Here is a 23951-nt window from a genome sequence, read left to right on the forward strand (position 1 = left end):
TACTGGTATATACTTTTAGGCAAAGCGGTAGAACTTAGAATTTTGACCAACTTTGCCAAAAAAAGTTTTTCTGTAGCTTAAAATTTGACCAATCTAGAGCATTTTTTCCTAATCATCAAAGGGTGGTCCAACAAAAATCAGTTTTTCAATTCTAGTGTTTTTAATATTAGTTTCTCGTCAAAGTCGTCTATGAACGACTTTTAGAACTTAACAAAACGCAAATTTTCATACAAAAATATTGCTGATATCTATGTTAGTTCAAAAGTTATTAAAGTTTTTGTGATAAAAAATATTTGATTTTCAAGGTGTTTTATTAGAGTTACAAAAATAACACATCTGTAATTTTTTGATATAATTTACAATTTTTTTTTGTCTTTTAAATGCCTTCAAAAGATATTTTTTATGTTTTCCCCAATCAGAAATATTCACAATCGAAGTAGGCATGTTTTTGAGAGAAAAACAATAATAACTCCCAAACGGAAAGAGATAACGAGTTTCTTCACTCACCAAACTACGCATTTTTCAAAGCTCTAAAAGTGTTTCATAGACTACTTTGATGAGAAATTTGAATTGAAAACTCTAGAGCCAGAAAACAAATTTTGTTCGGACCACCCTATGTCACCGTAGTAAAATAGCTCTAAATCGGTCAATTTAAGAGATATAAAAAATTTTTTTTAGCGAAGTTGCTTGAAATTGAATGGTCTACAACTTTGCTGAAGCATGTATAGTATAATTTCTACAAATAAGAAAGTTAGTAACACAATTTCTATGAAAATGTGGTCCACCCTAATTTTAAATAACACCAAACAAAGGACCTTACTAATACAAACAACTTTGTAGAAGACCGTTTTTGTCGAATGTTTCATTCTAAAGCTCAAAATGCATCTTTCCGCTTAAAACTGATTCCTGGACCATAGTGCACTGACTGTATATAACTCCATACCTCCCTAGCTCGATGGTCCTTCAATATCTAGTTATGAAGTATGACTGTATAATATTGCATACCGATTCTCGTAAGTGAGCTGCAATCTAAACTTGAAGTCCATTTTTTTTATTATAAAATTTGGTTTGGTCACTTGTTGATCGAGTAAAACTTTGCAGCAAGGTGGATTAATCGGGATTCATTTGGATTTGGTAGAATAAACGCCTCACCACCCACGACCCAATACACCGAAAGCGATGACGGCGTCCATCGTCGGCAAAACCATCAGCTAAATGCTTCCGACACACAGACTGAGCCAACACCTTTTCCACTTTGGTCTGGGAAAATCCACGAGCCGTTTGTAGTCCTTGAGCTTTGTAGGTACCTACCTATGTCAAATTGCTGCTGAATTCAAACCATGGGCGAGGGCGGCTGATGGTGGCTAATTATCCTTTTCAACGTTCACCATTTCAAGTTTTGGGCTTTTGTGTTTTTGCTGTTGCTTCACATCTGAATTAGCAAGGTATCGTAAGAACGTTTGCAAAAATAGAAGTTAGGTAATGAAGAGAGTATGCTTTTTGTTCAACGCAGTTCAATGGTTTTATAGAAACCATTCGGTAAATTTTAATATTGCCCTTGGCCATGACTTTCTTGTATGTTTGCTTGATCGTTTTAGAGGTTGTTAGCAGCAGGGTTGCTGCTGCTGTTTCGGTATAAGACATTACCCCAAGTAACCATAGAGCACTTTAAATCGTCCTGCGAGCCAATATTGTGCTATTATAGAGTTAACATATCTATACTGCCGTTATAAGTATAATTGGAATCTATGACATTTGGTCGAAAGACATTTGGTCGAATGACATTTAGTCGAATGACGTTTGGACGAAAGTACATTTGGTCGAATGGACATTTCGTCGAATGGACATTTGGTCGAAAAGGTTTAGTTGCAACAGAAAGCTTATGATATTTGGTCGAACCAACATTTCGTGGAAAGGATAGTGGTCGAATCTTAATGGTATGGAAATAGAATTTTACGTTTAGTCTGACTATAGTCGAGAGTAGCATTTTATCGCCAAAGCAAGAGAGACTGAATTATTTAAAAAGTATCAGACATTCTACTAACAATCTCTGTACCTCTTGCGTTTTTAATGTTTTATGTTGCTGGGGTCATCCAAAAATGACGTCCATCATTTGGTGGAGGGGAGGGGTCTACGAAAGTGTGACAGTGCATGTATTAGGTATTGGAAAAAGCGTGACAGAGGGGGAGGGGGGGTCTAGAAATCCCGAAAAACGATGGACGTCATATTTGAATCTTCCCTTTTTCGTTCAGGTATGTTCTGCAATTCGAGATAAGTTGATCTTAAATGGAAGCAAGCCATTTTTGTCTCCTCAGTTAGCTCGTCTTCTTTTACCCGATACATAGAATCAGCACAATTTTCATTTTTAATAATTCAGAGCTTCTACTGCAAACTTTGTTATTCATCCGAGGTCATCAAAGCCAAATATTTGCTTGAGGAATTTCACTAAACTTGAAGTAACAATAAGCCAGTTCATGAGCAGAGTTACCGACACCTAAAATTCACTTCGCCGTAAATGTTTTCCTTAAAGCAATTTTTTGTGCCGTCTTAATTATGATTTCCGCATTCAAAAATCTTATCCACTTTCGTAAGCTGCAAGACCCGGAATTCAAAGAAAGATCCCAAGCACTCTCTCCTAATTCTTCCATCAGATGAAGATCAGCAGTTCATTGCAAAGAACGATGACATTTCAAAAGAATAATAAATAATGCAAGCATCATGTTCACAGCATTGAGTAATAAAATAAAAACTTGAGCATTTTTTCAAGAAATGATGATATTTTCAAAGAATAATAAATTCACTAGAGCTAAATATTTCAGTCAATGTATAAAATAACTTTTTCCGAAAATTTCATTTAATCAAAAGATGTATGGAATTTGAGAATAAGACTACATACAATGTCCCATTTTTAATTCAACAACAGGTAATGATTCAGATTACTTAAAATAATACATCATCTCACCAACTTTGCAAAACTTAGAAAACAATAATTAAATTCACCGAGTGATAATAAACCATTTAAAAATAAGCTTTCAACCAAATTTCCGTTCAGCTAAACGTCATTCCAGCATAAAAAAAAGTTGCAAAGCAATTCGACCAAATGACCATTCGACCAAATGTCCTTTCGACCAAATGTACTTTCGACCAAATGTCATTCGACCAAACGTCATTCGACCAAATGTCATTCGACGAAATGTCCTAAAGCCGTATAATTGTCCCATGTTACTTTTTTGCATTTTGACTTTTTGTCATCAAACAGGTTGTTTTTACGTATAGTTTTAGAAAACACTTACCAAACATTTACTTTGTTCGGAAACTCAATGAAAAGCAAGTCAAGTCAATTTGTCCCATTGTTGAATTTCCACGCATAACTGTCCCACTATTGTATTTCTACGCATTACTGTCACAGTATACAATTCGCTGCGCTGATCTCGAACAAAATATTCAGTAGGAAGTTTTGAATTAGCTAGTGTTTGGGAAAATCGTTTTGAACATCTTATAACGTTGGCTTCACATCCCATGTGGAACACAACCTGTTCTATGTGTTTCTATTATCGGGATGCATTCATCATTCATGCGAGCCTGACGTCAAATTTCAGTTGAATTTTCAGAGTCTTTCACAAAATTCTTCTAGTTTTGGAACCGCGGTCTACGATTAGAAACTCACCGTTATTTTGGATTCATCACGGGGAGTACTGAAATAATCCCACTTGAAGAATCAATAACCACTTGAATTTCGAGTCCATGGCTTCATGATTTAGCAAACCACGTCCAAATAAAAATAGTTCGACCGTTTATGGATGACTTGGCCACATGCTTATTCCGAATACCGGTTCACTGGTGGAATCTGAAACCTGGCTTGCGACATATCAATTTTCATGAATTTGCAAATTATGTCTAAAGGTGGTTTTAATGAATTTGAATGACTTGACCACATGTCAGATTGTTCTGGATTCCCGGTTCCCTGGGGGAAATGGCCTCTAAACTGTCCGTTCTGAAACCTTGATGGCAACATCAAACTTCATAAATGGATCAATGAAAAAAAATATCATTTGATAAGTTGGAGGATTTACAAATCAGATGGAATAACAGACCCATGTTCAAAAGAAAGTTTGGAAATTTGTTGAATGTATGCTAACAATGTAAATTAGAAAATAAGTTAGTTTTTACTTGACATGTACTTAAATGTAACAATGAACACAAAATAAATTAATATTGAAAAAAAAATAAAAAAATAAAAAAAATTAAAACAAATAAAAAAGTAAGTTTTTGCAAGAGCTCATCGCATCAAAACAAAGGCGCCACTGTGTATTGGATTTAACATTGTGACAGCATTGCTGTTCTGTCAAACACACAAGGCTACGGTGGCGCTATCTATGCTTTCCATAGCGGCCGTTTTGGTTATTTTAATGATCCATTCCCAAATCAAGGCTAAAGAAGGGTACTTCAATGGTTCTTGGATGACTTGATAACATGCCAGGCTATTTAAGATACCTTGTACCCCAGAGGAAGTGGGCATTATATTGGCGGTCCTGACATAGGTTGCGACATATCAAACTTGATGAAGTCAAAAAGAAGTCAAAGTCAAGTCAAAAGAAGAATAGTTCAAAAGGTTTTGAATGATCTGGAATAACCCAGTTCCGCATAATTGGCTCTTCGGTGTAAGTGTCAAATTTGTTGGTGGTTCTAAAACTTAATTTGGAATGTATCAAATATCATAATTTTGCAAACAAAGTCCAAAGAAATGTCAAATCGTGTGAAGTTTTGTGTCATGAATTTTGAGTTAAATATTTATTCCGCAGAATAATTTTTAACTCGCAGACGAGTTTCTGTCAAACCTGCAGCTGGAAGAGTCGATATAGGAATTTATTACATCCTATAAACTCTCTAACTTATCCATTCTTTCTTTCACAAACTTATACATTTTCTCATTATCACACATACAGAAAAGTTTGCTTTCCATCCCAAACTATAAAATCATATATATTCACTTCCCTATACGTGGCTCCGTTTGGCACATGTCACTTGAGCCTTCATTAAGTGCCTTAACATAGTCTTGAGGATATGCGTCCTCCACATTCGGTACAATCTATACGTAAGAACGGTCATCTACACTCAGAAACACGGGTAGTCACAGAATGACTAAATTTTAGTAATTTATGACTATTTTCTATCCGCCTCTCTTTCTTTTTTTATTCCTGTTTGTCAATTCGCCTGGGTTGAAGCATCGCTAAGCTTTGGAATTTATTTTGGAATTTATTTTGGAACATGGGGCAATTATGCGTATAACGGCAATATATTGGCCGTATAATAGCGCCATAAGTCCAAGGCAAATTAACGGGCAAGTTTCATAAACGTAAGAGAATACGTAAGAGAAAATAGAGTAGGCTATTCAGAATGATTATCGTTGTTCATTTCATAAAAAGAAAAAAAAACAAAGAGTTAAGAGGACTGAGATTAATAAAAATGAGTTTTTATTTCAAACAAAACATTATCACATCAAAAAACAGTGTAATATTGTTTCAAAAACTAAAGGTTTTATTTTAATGCAGAAAATTGTTGTTTCAAAGGAAAAGGAAGTTGAAACAAAACTTATTTTTGTTGCCCCGCATTTAACCCAGCTGTCGAATTCAACAATAAATATTTTTGAACCAAATTACGAGTTGTTATTGAAACCATGACAGGAAATCATAAGCCGGTAAATAATACAGATATATAGTTGTAATGAGACAGAACATATTTAATATTAAAATCGTTTTCTCTGCGTGTATGTTTATTCAAATTTATAACAATAAAACTGATAACTACAGAAATATCAACCACTTTAGACTTGTTTTGGAAGTTCTATCCAAGGTTCTTACATTTTAAAATTGCAACACTTTTTTCACTTTGTTTAACGTTCTTAGATGAAAGAAGTATTCTGGATCAGCCAGCGGTTGTCAATATGGCTTCGCATTTTCAATAAGGTTCGCATTTTCAACAGCCTATATCTCGAAAACTAGACGTGTTATGATATTTTTAAAAGTGGCCAAAAATCAGCAGTCCTTAATTAGGTGAATAGGGTAGAAGCACCGGTTTTGGCCATACGCCAGTTGTAGCCATAGTGGATTATACACCGTTTTTCATAGCCAATCAGCATGAAACCTTTTGTGTTCAGTAGATTATATTCATATGATAGAGCTACATTCATTTACTCGTCCAAATTGATTCAAAACATAAGAAAAACAATTCATTTTCCTTATAATTTCAACTCCTATACACCTAATTTGGCCAGGGCACTCCTAATTTGGCCACTCACATGAGAAATTAATGCAATTGGCCAAATTAGGAAGCGAAGTTAAATCTCTGGCCGCAACTGGTTCCGTTGGCCTATATTAACCAACACGGGATTTTGAAAGCGAAAAAATGGTTTTAGCTCAGTTTTGATATTTTACACACATCATATGGATTGAAAGCTTACATTAGACATATTTGTGGTATAAATACGACTTCCCATTTATTTTTTATTTACATTTTCTGTTAGGCTGGACAAAACCGGTGATTTTCACCTACTGGTATTTTGGTGCTTGAGACAAAAAACTGTTCTGTAGTGGACTCTGCCAAAAATCCGTTTATAAATTTCTCATTTAATCCCTTTCCTGAGGAATTTGTTAGAATTTTATCAAATTTATCCAAACCAGGCATCGCATAGAATTCGTTCTCAATTGATTGCGAAGCACGATCAAAGGAAGCGAAAAAAAAACCTCGCATCTGTATCGCAAGTTTTGCAAGTTGTAACAAGCTTGATAAATATCGGCAAAAAAGAGAGAGCGATGATAGAGAGCGAAGATATACCTTAAGATCTACAAGACATAAGCAAAATATGTTTTGAGTTTGATAGCAAAATATGTTTTGAGTTTGATAAGCAGTACACATTTAGTAGACTCATATTATTAAGCTGGACGCATGTTTGAATTCAACTGGAGCTCTTCATTTAGTCATATGTGAAGTTAAACATCTGAACCATAATTAAAACGATCCATATACAACTGCTTACGCCTGTAGTGCATGGAGTCCTTGTAGGATCAAGAACATCGGTATAAATTAAAACAATACTCCGTTTACTTACTTGATTGGTTGAGGGTCTGTATCATAAATGAAAGCTATCAATCGACCACTGGCTACGCTTGTAAATCCTAAGGCCTCCGAGGAAGTCCTTGGAGGACCAAAAACATTCGTTTATATTAATACAATTCTCCCGTTTAATTTAATGAAGAGTTAGCGTCTATGTTATTATTAAAAACTATCAAGATTGCTGGTCACACCATTAAAAGATTGAAGGAGTTATTTCACGAAGTTTTTGGAGGAACTAGAACACCTATTTTGCTTATTAAATTACCATGCGCTCATTTGTTGTTGTTTTTTCAATTTTAACAATAATTTACTGATCAAGAAAATTTTTATACTGAGGAATAAAAAAAAAATCTTTACGCAGAACTATAAGCCAAAACTACAAGGAATTTTAACAAATCGCTATAACTTTTTGTTCCTCAATATGTTTGCATCATTTTTGAGTTGTGTTTGATCCTTCGACCTTGACGCTTGCTCCAGCGGGGGCGGGCGTTGAGGGCAAGATCAAACATGTCGCGCATCGGTCGAGTGAAAGCGAAAAAGTACCGCGTTCGATCAGTCCTTTTTGATCTTTCGACGTTGACGCTTGCTCCTGGGCAGTGCGTCAAGAAAACCCGAGAAGTCGGCAGTTGTTTTCCCTCTCGGGTCGCGCGCCTATTTTCTCTGAGAGCTTTTATATAGCCGAGCAAACGAGTGAAGCTGAAAGTGGATTGTTGCTGCTCAAGGATGACGGATCAATTGGTGAGCTCGTTTCATGCTACTATTTCTAATCTATAAAATATGTATGACTGCACCTCTAATCGTTACAACGGTGAGACGTAAATATGATTTTTCAACAAACTATGAATGGTTCGTCACTGTGAGTGTCGACATAAACTCTGATTCATAAATTATTTATGTCTAATTTTTTTTTTCAAAACACTTCCTTCTTTTTACCTTTATTTTTATAATTAAAAAAAAAACCTTGAATGGTTCGACACTACAAGTGTAGACTTGCGAAAGGTTCACTTTATTCAACAAACTTTGAAAGGTTCGTCATTTCAAGTGTCGGCATAATTTTTCTCTACATAAATAGTGTTTATATCAAATGAAAATATTATATTTACATATAAGCATGTTTATATCTCACAAATAATTATTTATCATGGTCTAATCGCTTATCAAAGTGAATCCTGTGACCCAACGATCCTCCCCATTAACAAACATCCCTCCCAGTAACCTTTGTGGAGATGCAGAGGCAAACACGGTCTCCAAATAGCAAAGGTTACACACTAACATTCCTTCCCCCAATCTCACCTGACTGCAAGGACGTGGCCGGCACCGTTATTGACCATTTATAAATAGAGGCACTGAATTATGCACACTGAAGAAGATTATGGTCAATCCCAGCCGAACTTCTAGTTGATTCTTTGTGCATTTTCACTGACTTCGGTCAATCACGGAATAGCAACCATTGATATGTGTAGTCAGTCTAAGCTAAGCTTAGCTAAGCTCAATATGTTTGCATCATTTTTTTTCACAAATGCTCAGAAAACTTTTTAATTTTCAGAATCTGCGTCGATATTGATCATTGGTCATCTGTTTTTTTAGATATTCCGATATTCCTTGGGAGACCGACATTTCCCATATCAAATTCTTCTGGCCGCCATTTTGTTTTAAGTCAAGTTATAAAAAAATATGCGCTATACATTATTAGGTGATAAGGAGGCTCTCTCCAAAAAATCATACAAATTTGTTGAGTTGTTTCCAAAAAATATTAAATTTACAATACGCCATTTTTTAAGTTTCCAAGATTCTCCTACGGCAATAGTGGCTCCATAAATATAAATGCTCACATCTCGACAACGGTTGCACCAAATCGCTTCAGTTTTTCATAACAGACTCTCATTGAAGTATTGTTTCAAAAAGTGAATAATCGAACACGAGAAAACCGATGATTAAAATCGACACAGATTCTAAAAGTAGAAGATTTTTTTGACAATTTCTGAAAAATGGGGACGGACCTGGTGTAGTGGTAAGAACACACGCCTCTCACGCCGAGGACCTGGGATCGAATCCCATCCCCGAGATAGTCACTAAAAATCTCAGTGACGACTTCCTTCGGAAGGGAAGTAAAGCCGTTGGTCCCGAGATGAACTAGCCCAGGGCTAAAAATCTCGTTAATAAAGATAAAAACAAACAAAAATTTCTGAAAAAAATGGTGCAAAAATTTTGAAAAACAAAAATGTTATTGCGATACGAATATTTTTTTTTTGTTGTAAAAACTGATGCCACAAGTACAGTGGCTAAGCACCAAATATATCAAATATAAATTATCATAATATTCTTATAATACTTTAAAGCACAATTTGTTGTAACAATAAAAATAAATTACTTACAAGCAGACTCCAAAAAGGCAAAAACTCGTTTCACGAACCAAACTCCCTCGTTTTACGAACTGATTCAATTTACGAACCCCCGATCTGGTTCGTAAATTTAGGTTACAGTGTATAGCAGTTTTAAAATGATTTGTCTCAAACGAACTTTTGACCCATCGATGTGACAAGAGTTCGAAATTAGTGTGAGGCAAAAGCGAACCGAATACAATTTCTGCAGTTGAAATATTCGATGATGTACAAATTTATAGAAATCGAGCCATTTCAAGATTGTGGCCGGTATTGGGAGCCACATTTTATGATTGGCCAATTTGGTACTAGAATACAATGTAATGTCAAAAATTACGTTTTTGTTTTAAAATTTTTGTACGCTACAAAATTGATAATATTTATCATAAATGAGTAAATAAGATCAAAAAAATATATATTTATTTTTTGAATTATGAATTAGGTGACTTAAGTGTCCAATACTGGGAGACCTCCCCCTAACTATTAAGCAGTTTGCAAGTTTTCCCGCGAACTTTTGCCTCTATGAGCCAAAATTGGTTTCCAAGCATCCATTGCCAATGAAAGTTTGATTTGACCGATAATTACAATTTTCACGTCTAAAACCAAACATAAATCTTAAAAAGAAGCTTTTGCCCAGCTTTAATCTATTAACACTTCAGTAGTCGTGACCGGAAGTGTAAAATAAAAAAAAATAACTGTTAATGGATAGAAAAACCGTGCTTATACTTTCTATCGGGATTGTATAGCTATATAATGATATCACTGTTTCCATTTTTCCATAAATTGTATTTGTAACCACAAATCATCATACCTTTCCAGCTGCAACTCCTACTTCAATTAGAAGGCGTTTTCTCGTGCTATCCTTTGTTTTGTAGTTTAATCCAAACTTCAACTGAGGGAGACTCTTATGCAAATAGCGTATTTCGTAATGCACACATATCAACAAAACAATCGCACCCAATCAACAAATCAGTCAGCGCAATTTTCACGAATCGTAATAAATTTCACGATATTCACGCCCTTTGGCGTCACTTTCCGCTTCGGGGCGGGTTGGCACACGTGTACACATCATCGTACATCAATCACACGTGTAGGAAGCAAGCGAAACATGGGCTCCATTTTCATATCGAATTCCACACAAAGAGAGGATTTTTCAAGGAAGTTGCATCGAAACACTAACAAGACACAAAATTTATCCCGAAACGATGGCAAATTGAATTACACTGCCCACAATTTCCGAAGGCCCCTTCTATTACATGGTCTATGAATCGAAACCAGAAGTGACACTACGGAAAACGGCGTCAGGTCCAATCCGTCCTGACGTTGATGTACTCCGACCGGCAGACAAACGACGATTGCCTGTCGTGGCAGTTCCGAACATTCACCCGCGCTTTTGCGGGGATGTCATGTTTGAGAAATTCATGCCCAGTCATAATCGACCGTTATTGTATACCCACCTACTGCTACTAACCCCCAGAATGCTACTAGCTAGCTAGCTAGTCAGTCACTCATCCACTCACTCACTTGTTTATAAACTGCCGAAGTTTAGAAGGTATAGAACGGGGGGATCAGGAATTACCCTCTTCCTGCTTTTGGAAGCTATGGTCTTATCCACTGGTGTACTAAACTAACTCGGTCGAAGAATTTTGACACTAGAGCGGGTCCAGATCACGTGGGGATCATACGGGAGCGTGCCCCGCTCAAGTGTCACAATTCTCAGACCGAGTGAATTTAGTACACTGGTGGATTAGACCATTGTGGAAAACTTTTACTCGGAAGGAAACTAAATATTGGTAGATACCGTCAAGGGGGCATCAAAAGACGATTTCTCCGTAGCTTACAACAAAAACACGTTGAAGATAGTTTCTCCTTTTATTTAGTGGCTTACACAATTGTTTACTCATTTACTTGCGTATTTCTAGGAATCGTGTAATGTTTAAGCAATAACACACTAAAATCAATTTCGTCATTATGCGCCTTACCCAGCTTAAACCCACGTTAATGAGTAGTTATAAGCTAACGTGTACAATCCAAAATTGTCAGATTTCCCAAAAGTGTCAGATTCCCAAAAATGTCATAATCATGTTGGCCACGGTGCATCAATAGCTGTGATGTTAAAGTCACCAAAATAGCTTTGGTGAGCGAATTTGACGGATAGCGCCGACAATTCTTGTCGCATAGGATTCATCGAATGTAGCGCGGTTGTTGCACCATGGCCAGATTCATTTCCCGAGCGCGTGCACGGAAAGAAATAACAATTGTGATTTAAAAAAACAGTAGCGGAAAATCAACTGATGATCATTGTCGTTCTACTATTATCAAACATTTTAATAAAAATAAAATGCTTTTAGAAGTGCGCAGCAATGCTAAATCGGTCTGATGTATTCTGCGCAGTTCATATGTATTTTCCACACGTTCTCCAATAATTGTTTTTAATCCACTTCAATGCCGTCAATCCGCCCCCAAACTGGATGGCGTACACTCAGCTTAAGGTGATTATAAAACGAAGCCAAACAAGGGCACAAGACTGGAGAATCTGACAACAGTTTGCGTTGAAAACCAATCAATCTGCTTGCTTGCTGGTGGTGACTAATGGGATAAATTTTCAACGGTGAGAGCTGTTTGGTTCTCAAGTCTTGTGCTTTTGAAAATTTGAGGTGTGGCTTTGTTCTATAATCACCTTAACGCAATTTATAATTAAGTATTGAGTTGTAAATATTAGTATATATTAGTTGTGTTGCTAGAGGACATCTTGAAAATTCACTGAGATTCTTTCAGAAACCCTTCTGAAATTATTATATGTAGTTATTTCTTTGATCGCTCTGATTTTTCCAGTAACCTCCTTGGGACTTCCTATTGGACTATCCCAGAAACCCATCTTGGGTTATTATGGAAATCCTTTCAGGATTCTGCTGTAAAATTCTGGAATTCTGCCGTAAAATTCTGGAATTCTGCCGAAAATGATTTAATGATTGCTTTCCAGTGTAATGGAATCTTTTTTAAAAATCTGGGTTCGGGGATTCTCACAAAATTTCTCGGGATTTCTTCTGGAAATCCAATCGAAATTATTATTTAAATTCTGATATTTTCCTCGTAATTCTTCAGTATTTCTTTCGTGAAACTCTTTGAAAATTCTTCAAAATCCCTTTGAGATTCTTTCCGAAAAATGTCTTAGATTATACCTATTATTCTAGAATACTCTCGGAAAGACGCCTGAGACTATAATCAAAAAAATCTATTATTTCACTTCACTTTCTTCCGTGCAAATTCTTGGGATTCTTTCGGAAATTCCTCTGGAATTATTTTGTAAATCCCAATGGAATTCTCCCAGAAATCCCTGTGGAATACTTCCGAAAATCCTGCCAAGAATCTTCCAGATGACGGGGATTTTTTTAAATCTTTATTTATGGAAATCATCCGAAAATTCCTCTGTAATTGTTTGTAAATCCTCCTTATATTCTTACAGAAATCCTTCTTATATTCTTACAGATTTATTGCTATTGATTTTATTGTTTCTGCCTGAGATAATTTTGTATATCCAGAATTATTCCGAAAATTCCTTCGTGATTATTTAGAATTTTTTTCTAAGATTTTTTGAGAAAAAAAAACTCTGTGATTCTTCTGGAAATTCATAAGGAAGTGTTTTTGATTTTTTTTCGTGATTAATCATTGATTTCCCTTGAAAATTTTCTTAAATCCTTGGCAGAATTTTCTGAAAATCCCTCTTGACTTCAAATGGAAATCCTCCAAGAAAACTACCGGACAGTCACTGGGACTTTAAAAAAATACCTATGAGATTCTTTGATTACTGATTTCTTTTTCTGAGCATCTTTTGAAAGTGACTTTTAAATGGTTCTGGAAATTCCATTTGAAATTATTCCGTAAATCTTTCTGGAGCTCTTCTGGACATCGTAATTATTCTGGAAAATATTCATGAAATCGTCTGGATGTCTGTGACTTTTCATTGAATCTTCAGGGGTTCTTGCGAAATAACTTCTGGGATTCTTTTGGATATCACTTTAAAAAAACATTCAAAATCCATTCGAAATTCTCCTGAGATTGTTTCAGGAATTTACGAGAATCCTTAAAATAATTCCTCTAGAAATCTCCCTGATAATATTTTAGTGATTTCTCTGTGGTTCTTCTGTAAATCAACCTGGGATTCTTCCGGAAATCCTCCTTTAATTCCAAAGCAATTTCCAGAAGAATTTTCAGAAGGATATTTTTAAGAATCCTGTATATTTTTCCCTAAGAATCTCAATGTATTTAAACAAAATACCAGGACAATTTACGGTTGAATCCCACAAAAACTTCCGGTGGAATTCTTGAATGCTTATCATTCAAGCAGAATTCCAGTCGTATTTCCGGATGAATTTCGGCAGGTTTTACGGAAGAATCCCAGCAGAATTTCTTGAAAAATTCCAGTAAAATTTCTGGAAGAATCTTTGAAAGATGTTTTGAAGTCCTCCAGCAGGATAACAGAAAGAAATCTGGGGGTATTGTAGAAGAATTTCCGAAAGAATCCTAGAGAGATAGTCGAAATAATAACAGTTTTCTTGAAAAATTCAGGAAACTCCCAGAGTCTAGAGGTAATTCGGGAAGAATTTCTGCAAGAATCCTTAACAGAAGGATTTGAAGGATCCTCAGAAAGATTTTCGAAAGTATCCCAGAAGGCTTCCCGAAAGAATGCTAGAAAGATATCTGGAAGATTTCCTACAGGATTTTTGGAAGAGTCCCAGACAAATTTCAAGAATATGGACGTAAAAATCTCAGTGGCATTTCTAGAATAATTTCAGAAAGATTTTCGGAAGCATACTCGAAAGTATTCTAAAGGGATTCCGAAAGCATCTCAGGTGATTTCCGGAAGAATACCAGAGGTATTCTCATAATAATCCCAGAAGTATTTCCGGAAAAAGGCCAGAGTTATTTTCGGAGGAATTCTCGACGAATTTGTAGTAGAGTCGTAGTACATTTTTTGGCAAAATCCTCTAAAAATATCCAGAAGAATTGCATCAGGATTTTTGTTAGCATCTTCCATTGAATTTCCGAAAGAATCTTCGAGAATTTCGATTCGAATTTGATTTCCAGGATTTCAAAAGTAATCCTTAAGGAGATAAACGCAAACTCACATACAGATTTATGCAAATATTCCAATAAGATGTCCAGAAGAATCACAAAGGATATCCGAAAGAATCTCAGATATAGTACCGGAATGCTAACGATGTTTTTTAGATGAGTTCAAAAGCGATATCTGTAAGTATTCTGTGATTTCCAGAAGAACTTAGAGAAAAATCAGAAATAATCTTTAGTTTTCCAGAACAATCCCAGAGAGGTTTTGAAGGATTCATAAGTGATTTAAGGAGAATCCTAGGAGGGAAATTCCATAGAATTCTGGAGTAATTTCTGGACCAATGTCTTTTTATATGCTGTAACAATATTTACAAGTAATTATAATAAACAAGTATTTATGGAACAATAACAATTTTAATTTATCGCCATAATGGAACGACAATTTTAATTAGAATGTGCAATGTTGATGTTTCTGTGAATCGCCTTGGAATTCTTCTGGAAATCCTTCTATAATCCCAAAACAATTCTCAGAAAATTTTTCAGAAGGATATTTTTAAGAATCTCAATGGAATTTCTGAAAAATACCAGAACGATTAACGGTTGAATCTCACGAAAACTTTCGGTGGAATTCTTGAATTAATCTTATCAGGTTTTACAGCAAAATTTATTGAAAAATTTAGAATAGAAAGATATCCGAAAAAAAACTCCAACAGGATTTTTGTAAGAGTCCCAGGAGTATTTCAAAGATATTGGCGTAAAAATCTCAGTGGAATTTCTTGAAGAATTTCAAAAAGATTTCCGAAAGCATCTCAAGTCATTTTTGGAAGAATACCAGAGGCATTCTCATAAGAATACCAGAAGTATTTCCGGATAAAAATCTAGAGTTATTTTCGGAGGAATTCTCAAAGAATTTCTAGTAGAGTCGTACATTTTTTGATAAAATCCTCTTTAAATATCCAAATGGATTGCATCAGGATTTATGGTAAAATCTTCCATAGTATTTCGAAAACAATTTTCAAGAATTTCAAAGAATTTAATTTCCTGGATTTCAAAAGTAATCCTTAAGGAGATACACACAAAATCACATACAGAGTTCTGCAAAAAAATCCAAAAAGATGTCCAGAATAATCGCAATGGGATATCCGAAAGAATCTCAGAAGTAATACCGGAATGGTAACGTTTTTTTGGATGAATCCATATCTGGAACTGAGTCCAGTTGTTAATTACACCTATCGTTTGTCTGGTGAGTTGCACGCTTACTGTCAATGATGATGTCACGCTACACGATAAGTGTTCATCTGCAACAACCAGACAGCTCACCAATCCACCGCGAGGTGGATCGTGCTGAGTTGTTGAGTTGAAGGAGAGCCAAAGAAGGAAGGCACAAAAGTCTGTTTGACAGCTCTGCAGAAAGCGCGTGCGCACGGATAGAGCGCCAGTTCGGCTCGATTTGCAATGATCGGTTATTATTATTATTTTTTCGCTATTGGATATTCTATGGTTTGGTTGATCGATGTTAAAGTTTGTTTTAAAAGCAGCTCCACTTATTTTGAAACATATTGCCGTGTACAATAGTAGACAACACAACTAATTTAATTAAAATAATTTGAAATTATAATTAGTACATATACAAAAGGGGAAGAACGTTTAGGCTGGTTGTGCATTACGATAAAATCTCTTAACATAAGCAATGCTTGTTGTTGGTTCTTGTCGAAGGATCAACATGTTCGGCTTAACGAATCTTATTTTAAATATCGAATAACACCACATGCAATTGAACAAAAAGGATGTGATTACAATAGACTTTTGATATTTTCAATTCTGAACCACCGCAAAAAAAAATATTGGGAATCAAAATTCTCCTGAGAGGGATGATGTGGGGGAGGCTCATTCTAATTAATATTGTCGTTCAATTATGGGGATAAATTAAAATTGTTATTGTTCTATACATACTTATTTATTATAATTACCTGTAAATATTGATACAGCACAATTCAAGTATTTAAATATCAAATAGCAAACATAGATATGGTCGGTGTTCAGACAGACTGAACCAAGTGTTTTTTTTCAATCGAGTAAGAAAAATGTACCCCAAACATATGAAACATCAAAATATTATAGATATTTACTGTAATAATGGAACTTATCTATTTGATGATACATTTGTATCAAAATAACATGGAAGATTTAAAATTGATGGAGTTCTTTACGTATCCTTAGAGCTCCAAAATTCATCTAGTCTGGTCTGTCTAAACACCGACCATACGATTCTCAAAAACTCATGAGAATGGTATTTTACTCTTTGAACTGTTACTTAATTTGGATGTGTTTAAAAGATTTATAAATTTAATTTATTATTGATGTTACGAGCTATGTCTGTAGTTAAACTTAATGCTACACAAGAAATATATTTGAATCAAAGTATTTTTATATATAAATCATATGAAAAAAATGTTCCAGAAAGTACTCTAGAATTCTTTGGGAGCGTCTCCCGGGATTCTTCCTTAAATCATTCATGAATCCTTCAAATCCTCTCTGGGATTGTTCTGCTGAAAATCTTGAGATTATTTCTGAATTTTTTTCCAGATATCGCTTTGATATTCATCCAAAAAAAAACGTTACCATTCCGATATTACTTCTGAGATTCTTTCGGATATCCCATTGCGATTATTCTGGACATCTTTTTGGATTTTTTTGCAGAACTCTGTATGTGATTTTGCGTTTATCTCCTTAAGGATTACTTTTGAAATCCAGGAAATTAAATTCTTTGAAATTCTTGAAAATTGTTTTCGCAATACTATGGAAGATTTTATCATAAATCCTGATGCAATCCATTTGGATATTTAAAGAGGATTTTATCAAAAAATGTACGACTCTACTAGAAATTCTTCGAGAATTCCTCCGAAAATAACTCTAGATTTTTATCCGGAAATACTTCTTGTATTCTTATGAGAATGCCTCTGGTATTCTTCCAAAAATGACTTGAGATGCTTTCGGAAATCTTTCTGAAATTCTTCAAGAAATTCCACTGAGATTTTTACGCCAATATCTTTGAAATACTCCTGGGACTCGTACAAAAATCCTGTTGGAGTTTTTTTTCGGATATCTTTCTATTCTAAATTTTTCAATAAATTTTGCTGGGATTGTGCTCTAAAACCTGCTAAGATTCATCCAAAAATACGACTGTCATTCTTCCGGATATCATTCAAGAATTCCACCGGAAGTTTTCGTGAGATTCAACCGTAAATCGTTCTGGTATTTTTCAGAAATTCCATTGAGATTCTTAAAAATATCCTTCTGAAAATTTTCTGAGAATTGTTTTGGGATTATAGAAGGATTTCCAGAAGAATTCCAAGGCGATTCACAGAAACATCACTTCTGTATGAAGGATTATCGTTAATATTAGTGATCCTTTATAAGAGAGATGAGCGGAAGTAAAATGGAACGATTTGGCAACAGACCAGCAGTGCTGAGTTTGCTTGGTGTCGAGAATAATATTGTAACACGGACATGACTTCCTCAATGCAAAAAAGTGTGTTTTGTTTCGTTATAGATCTTTGAGCTACATTTCCAAACTAATAAACAGCAGAAAAAATCAACAAATAAATATTGCATTGACAGAAATTCAAAAAGGAAAATATTCCATATTTTTTACTCTGTTCAAAACAACTTTCACCGAAATAATTTCAAGCGGATTACATTACTCCTCAAGAAAAGTTCAAAACAAACATAACGCATGTTCGTTTGGCTCACGTTTTGACAGCTCTCGCTGCTCGATTGGCTCACACTTTGACAGAAGTGTCAGCTTCCGCGTATCTCTCTCATAAAGGATCACTAGTTAATATCTGAAATAATCCCATGAGAATTCTAAATCCAAATTACAGTGATATTCAAAAGAATCCCAGAAGTTATTTCGCCAGAATCCCTGAAAGATTTAAAGGATATTCACAGACATCCAGAAGATTTCATGAATATTTTCCAGAATAATTCCGATGTCCAGATGAACTGCAGAAAGATTCATGGAATAATTTCAAACGGGATTTTCGGAATCATTTGAAAGTAACTTTTAGAAGATCCTCAGAAAAAAGAAATCAGTAATCAAAGTAATCGAAAACATCTCATTATTTCAAGCAATGCTCGTTGGTTCATGTCGAAGGATCAACATGTTCGGCTTAACGAATCTTATTTTAAATATTGAATGACACCACATACAATTAAACTAGTATGTGATTACAATTCTGAATCACCGCAAAAAAAAATATTTAGAATCATAATCCTTCTGAGAGGGATGATGTGGTGGATGCACATTCTAATTGAAATTGTCGTTCAACTATAGCGATAAATTAAAATTGTTATTGTTCCATAAATACTTGTTTATTATAATTACTTGTAAATATTGATACAGCATATAAAAAGACATTGGTCCAGAAATTACTCCAGAATTCTATGGAATTTCCCTCCTGGGATTCTTCCTTAAATCACTTATGAATCCTTTAAAACCTCTCGGGGATTGTTCTGGAAATCTAAAGATTATTTCTGATTTTTCTCTAAGTTCTTCTGGAAATCACAGAATACTTACAGATATCGCTTTTGAACTCATCTAAAAAAATCGTTAGCATTCCGGTACTATATCTGAGATTCTTTCGGATATCCTTTGTGATTCAAATAATGGAAATCAAATTCGAATCGAAATTCTCGAAGATTCTTTCGGAAATTCAATGGAAGATTCTAATAAAAATCCTGATGCAATTCTTCTGGATATTTTTAGAGGATTTTGCCAAAAAATGTACTACGACTCTACTACAAATTCGTCGAGAATTCCTCCGAAAATAACTCTGGCCTTTTTCCGGAAATACTTCTGGGATTATTATGAGAATACCTCTGGTATTCTTCCGGAAATCACCTGAGATGCTTTCGGAATCCCTTTAGAATACTTTCGAGGATGCTTCCGAAAATCTTTCTGAAATTATTCTAGAAATGCCACTGAGATTTTTACGTCCATATTCTTGAAATTTGTCTGGGACTCTTCCAAAAATCCTGTAGGAAATCTTCCAGATATCTTTCTAGTATTCTTTTGGGAAGCCTTCTGGGATACTTTCGAAAATCTTTCTGAGGATCCTTCAAATCCTTCTGTTAAGGATTCTTGCAGAAATTCTTCTACCTCTAGACTCTGGGAGTTTCCTAAATTTTTCGAGAAAACTGTTATTATTTCGACTATCTCTCTAGGATTCTTTCGGAAATTCTTGTACAATACCCCCAGATTTCTTTCTGTTATCCTGCTGGAGGACTTCAAAACATCTTTCAAAGATTCTTCCAGAAATTTTACTGGAATTTTTCAAGAAATTCTGCTGGGATTCTTCCGTAAAACCTGCCGAAATTCATCCGGAAATACGACTGGAATTCTGCTTGAATGATAAGCATTCAAGAATTCCACCGGAAGTTTTTGTGGGATTGAACCGTAAATTGTCCTGGTATTTTGTTTAAATACATTGAGATTCTTAGGGAAAAATATACAGGATTCTTAAAAATATCCTTCTGAAAATTCTTCTGGAAATTGCTTTGGAATTAAAGGAGGATTTCCGGAAGAATCCCAGGTCGATTTACAGAAGAACCACAGAGAAATCACTAAAATATTATCAGGGAGATTTCTAAAGGAATTATTTTAAGGATTCTCGTAAATTCCTGAAACAATCTCAGGAGAATTTCGAATGGATTTTGAATGTTTTTTTAAAGTGATATCCAAAAGAATCCCAGAAGTTATTTCGCAAGAACCCCTGAAGATTCAATGAAAAGTCACAGACATCCAGACGATTTCATGAATATTTTCCAGAATAATTACGATGTCCAGAAGAGCTCCAGAAAGATTTACGGAATAATTTCAAATTGAATTTCCAGAACCATTTAAAAGTCACTTTCAAAAGATGCTCAGAAAAAGAAATCAGTAATCAAAGAATCTCATAGGTATTTTTTTAAAGTCCCAGTGACTGTCCGGTAGTTTTCTTGGAGGATTTCCATTTGAAGTCAAGAGGGAATTTCAGAAAATTCTGCCAAGGATTTAAGAAAATTTTCAAGGAAAATCAATGATAAATCACGAAAAAAATCAAAAACACTTCCTTATAAATTTCCAGAAGAATCACAGAGTTTTTTTTCTCAAAATATTTTAGAAAAAAATTCTAAAGAATCACGAAGTAATATTCGGAATAATTCTGGATATACAAAATTATCTCAGGCAGAAACAATAAAATCAATAGCAATAAATCTGTAAGAATATAAGAAGGATTTATAAGGAGGATTTACAAACAATTACAGAGTAATTTTCGGATGATTTCCATAAATAAAGATTTTAAAAAATCCCCGTCATCTGGAAGATTCTTAGCAGGATTTTCGGAAGTATTCCACAGGGATTTCTGGGAGAATTCCATTGGGATTTACAAAAGAATTCCAGAGGAATTTCCGAAAGAATCCCAAGAATTTGCACGGAAGAAAGTGAAGTGTAATAATAGATTTTTTTGATTATAGTCTCAGGCGTCTTTCCGAGAGTATTCTAGAATAATAGGTATAATCTAAGACATTTTTCGGAAAGAATTTCAAAGGGATTTTGAAGAACTTTCAAAGAGTTTCACGGAAGAAATACTGAAGAATTACGAGGAAAATATCAGAATTTAAATAATATTTTCGTTTATATTTCCAGAAGATATCCCGAGAAATTTTGTGAGAATCCCCGAACCCAGATTTTTAAAATAGATTCCATTACACTGGAAAGCAATCATTAAATCATTTTCGGCAGAATTCCAGAATTTTACGGCAGAATTCCAGAATTTTACAGCAGAATCCTGAAAAGATTTCCATAATAACCCAAGATGGGTTTCTGGGATAGTCCAATAGGAAGTCTCAAGGAGGTTATTGGAAAAATCAGAGCGATCAAAGAAATAACTATATATAATAATTTCAGAAGGGTTTCTGAAAGAATCTCAGTGAATTTTCAAGATGTCCTCTAGCAACACAACTAATATATACTAATATTTACAACTCAATACTTAATTATAAATTGCGTTAAGGTGATTATAGAACAAAGCCACACCTCAAATTTTCAAAAGCACAAGACTTGAGAACCAAACAGCTCTCACCGTTGAAAATTTATCCCATTAGTCACCACCAGCAAGCAAGCAGATTGATTGGTTTCCAACGCAAACTGTTGTCAGATTCTCCAGTCTTGTGCCCTTGTTTGGCTTCGTTTTATAATCACCTTAAGCTGAGTGTACGCCATCCAGTTTGGGGGCGGATTGACGGTATCGAAGTGAATTAAAAACAATTATAGGAGAACGTGTGGAAAATACATATGAACTGCGCAGAATACATCAGACCGATTTAGCATTGCTGCGCACTTCTAAAAGCATTTTATTTTTATTAAAATGTTTGATAATAGTAGAACGACAATGATCATCAGTTGATTTTCCGCTACTGTTTTTTTTTAAATCACAATTGTTATTTCTTTCTGTGCACGCGCTCGGGAAATGAATCTGGCCATGGTGCAACAACCGCGCTACATTCGATGAATCCTATGCGACAAAAATTGTCGGCGCTATCCGTCAAATTCGCTCACCAAAGCTATTTTGGTGACTTTAACATCACAGCTCTGGACTATTGTGTATCCTACGTCTGTAAAATACAACACTCTTCCAAACAACCAAAAAGTATCTTTTAATTACGAATATATTACAAACTACTTTCGTAATTAAAAGAAATTATTTGATGATTTGGAAGTGTATTGTATCTGGTCATATATAAGAAACGGCGAATTTTGTATGGAAGCTGCAAGAATGTCGAAAACCAGAGCCGTAGCGTGGCCTCATAGCGCTCTTAGCGAACCGCTATTTGAGGGCCCCTCTTCTTTAAACTACGGTTTTTTTTTACGGAGGATGTATTTTATTGAAGATCTTTCTCGACATTCTAGCGCGACTTCTATAATAACTGTTCAACAAAATCCTTAAGGCTCACGATACAGCTATTTTCAAAACATCGAATACAGACAATGAATTTTTGGGTAAAATTCTATTATAAGACTAATATAATAATATTTCAAATTTTATTTTAGAAGGTTTCTAGTACACTGGAACCATGATTACTATGATGAACCCCTCATACAGATTTTCAAAGCGTTTCATAACTACATATCTAAGTCTGTAAGGTTTGTAGTACCCCATTTTCGAGGTTTGGTCGCGGTTAGTATAATTTTCGTGTCATTTTAATGTGTGTTGTGTGTTTCTGCTCTATGTTTAGTCACCCGATCGGAACACAGCCTCCCAAATACTACCATAACTTCAAGCCAACGATCAATAGAGGACTCTGCCTAAATTCCATGAGTGAGAGCAAGGCCATGATGAATATTCTGAAGATAAGGTCGGCCATTTGCTCAAGTATTCCCACCAGTGTAAGAATGAGTGTGGTATTTGGAGGACACATAGCTTCGTGGTTATACCACAGAACCGTGGTTAAGCCCAAAATTGGGCAAATGATGTTCCTGCCAATCGCTACACCAGGCAGGAGACCAGGAGTTTAATAGAGAGTCTCGTTAGCCACAGGTAAAGGGTCACCTTCTGCGAACCCTCATTAATCTGACTGTAGCTGCCGGTGGTAAGCCGTGAGAAACAAGGCGATGGTCCCTTCAAATATCGACTCATAGAGGTTTAACTATAAATTTCTTATTTATAAGAACAAAGATGAATCTGCAAAAACTACTGAGGGATGTATTGAACAAAATCTTTTTCAAATTACAGTGAAGCATATAAACTCAAAGAAAGGCTTGTCTAGTTCTAAAACATTGATGTAAGTTGCGTTGTTTTTTTAGGTTCTTGTTCAAAATTTCTAAATAAATTGCTTAAAAAACTGCAGATGTTTTAAACCTGTTGTACTTCATCACCTCCTCACACGAAGGCCGCATGAGACGCAGACAAAACGGTTGAAAGAAGTAGCAGAGGAATTGATTTCCCACATATCACCACCATGGAGAAATCAATCATTTTACAACAAAGATATCTATCGAGACCAAACCAAAATGTATTCCTCAAGAATCTTCTTAAGTACTCAACAGCTTTTGTTTACAGTATGACCCTTTATAATGCGGTAAAATCAACAAATATACATAGAAGCCGCATAATGATGAACGCACTGTATATGGATCAAGTAGACTACAATTTGAAATCGATATGAAATATCTCAAAATCTAAATATTTTCGAAACATTTGCTCTTCAGTAAAGTTGTTCTGGAGGTGGAGCGCTCTCTGATCGTATTTCATTCAATTCGGAATTTTACCGCTAGGTGGCACTAGTGTGCATGAAATTTTTACTTTTATTCTGCAGAGCCTATATTCGACAAAATTGTTTATT

At 35.0% G+C, this 23951-nt stretch overlaps 1 protein-coding gene across 1 annotated transcript in view; it reads right to left on the bottom strand.

The window, feature by feature from the left end:
• LOC5571017 (tetratricopeptide repeat protein 25) overlaps positions 1–10855 on the bottom strand; it is a 72391-nt gene extending 61536 nt beyond the window's left edge. The window contains exon 1 of the mRNA XM_021851127.1: positions 10306–10855. The gene's annotated coding sequence lies outside the window, so the exon portion shown is untranslated. The remainder of the gene's footprint in view (positions 1–10305) is intronic.
• Between the last annotated feature and the right edge of the window lie 13096 nt (positions 10856–23951).

Source organism: Aedes aegypti, chromosome 3 (assembly GCF_002204515.2).
Source record: "Aedes aegypti strain LVP_AGWG chromosome 3, AaegL5.0 Primary Assembly, whole genome shotgun sequence".
NCBI lineage: Eukaryota > Metazoa > Arthropoda > Insecta > Diptera > Culicidae > Aedes > Aedes aegypti.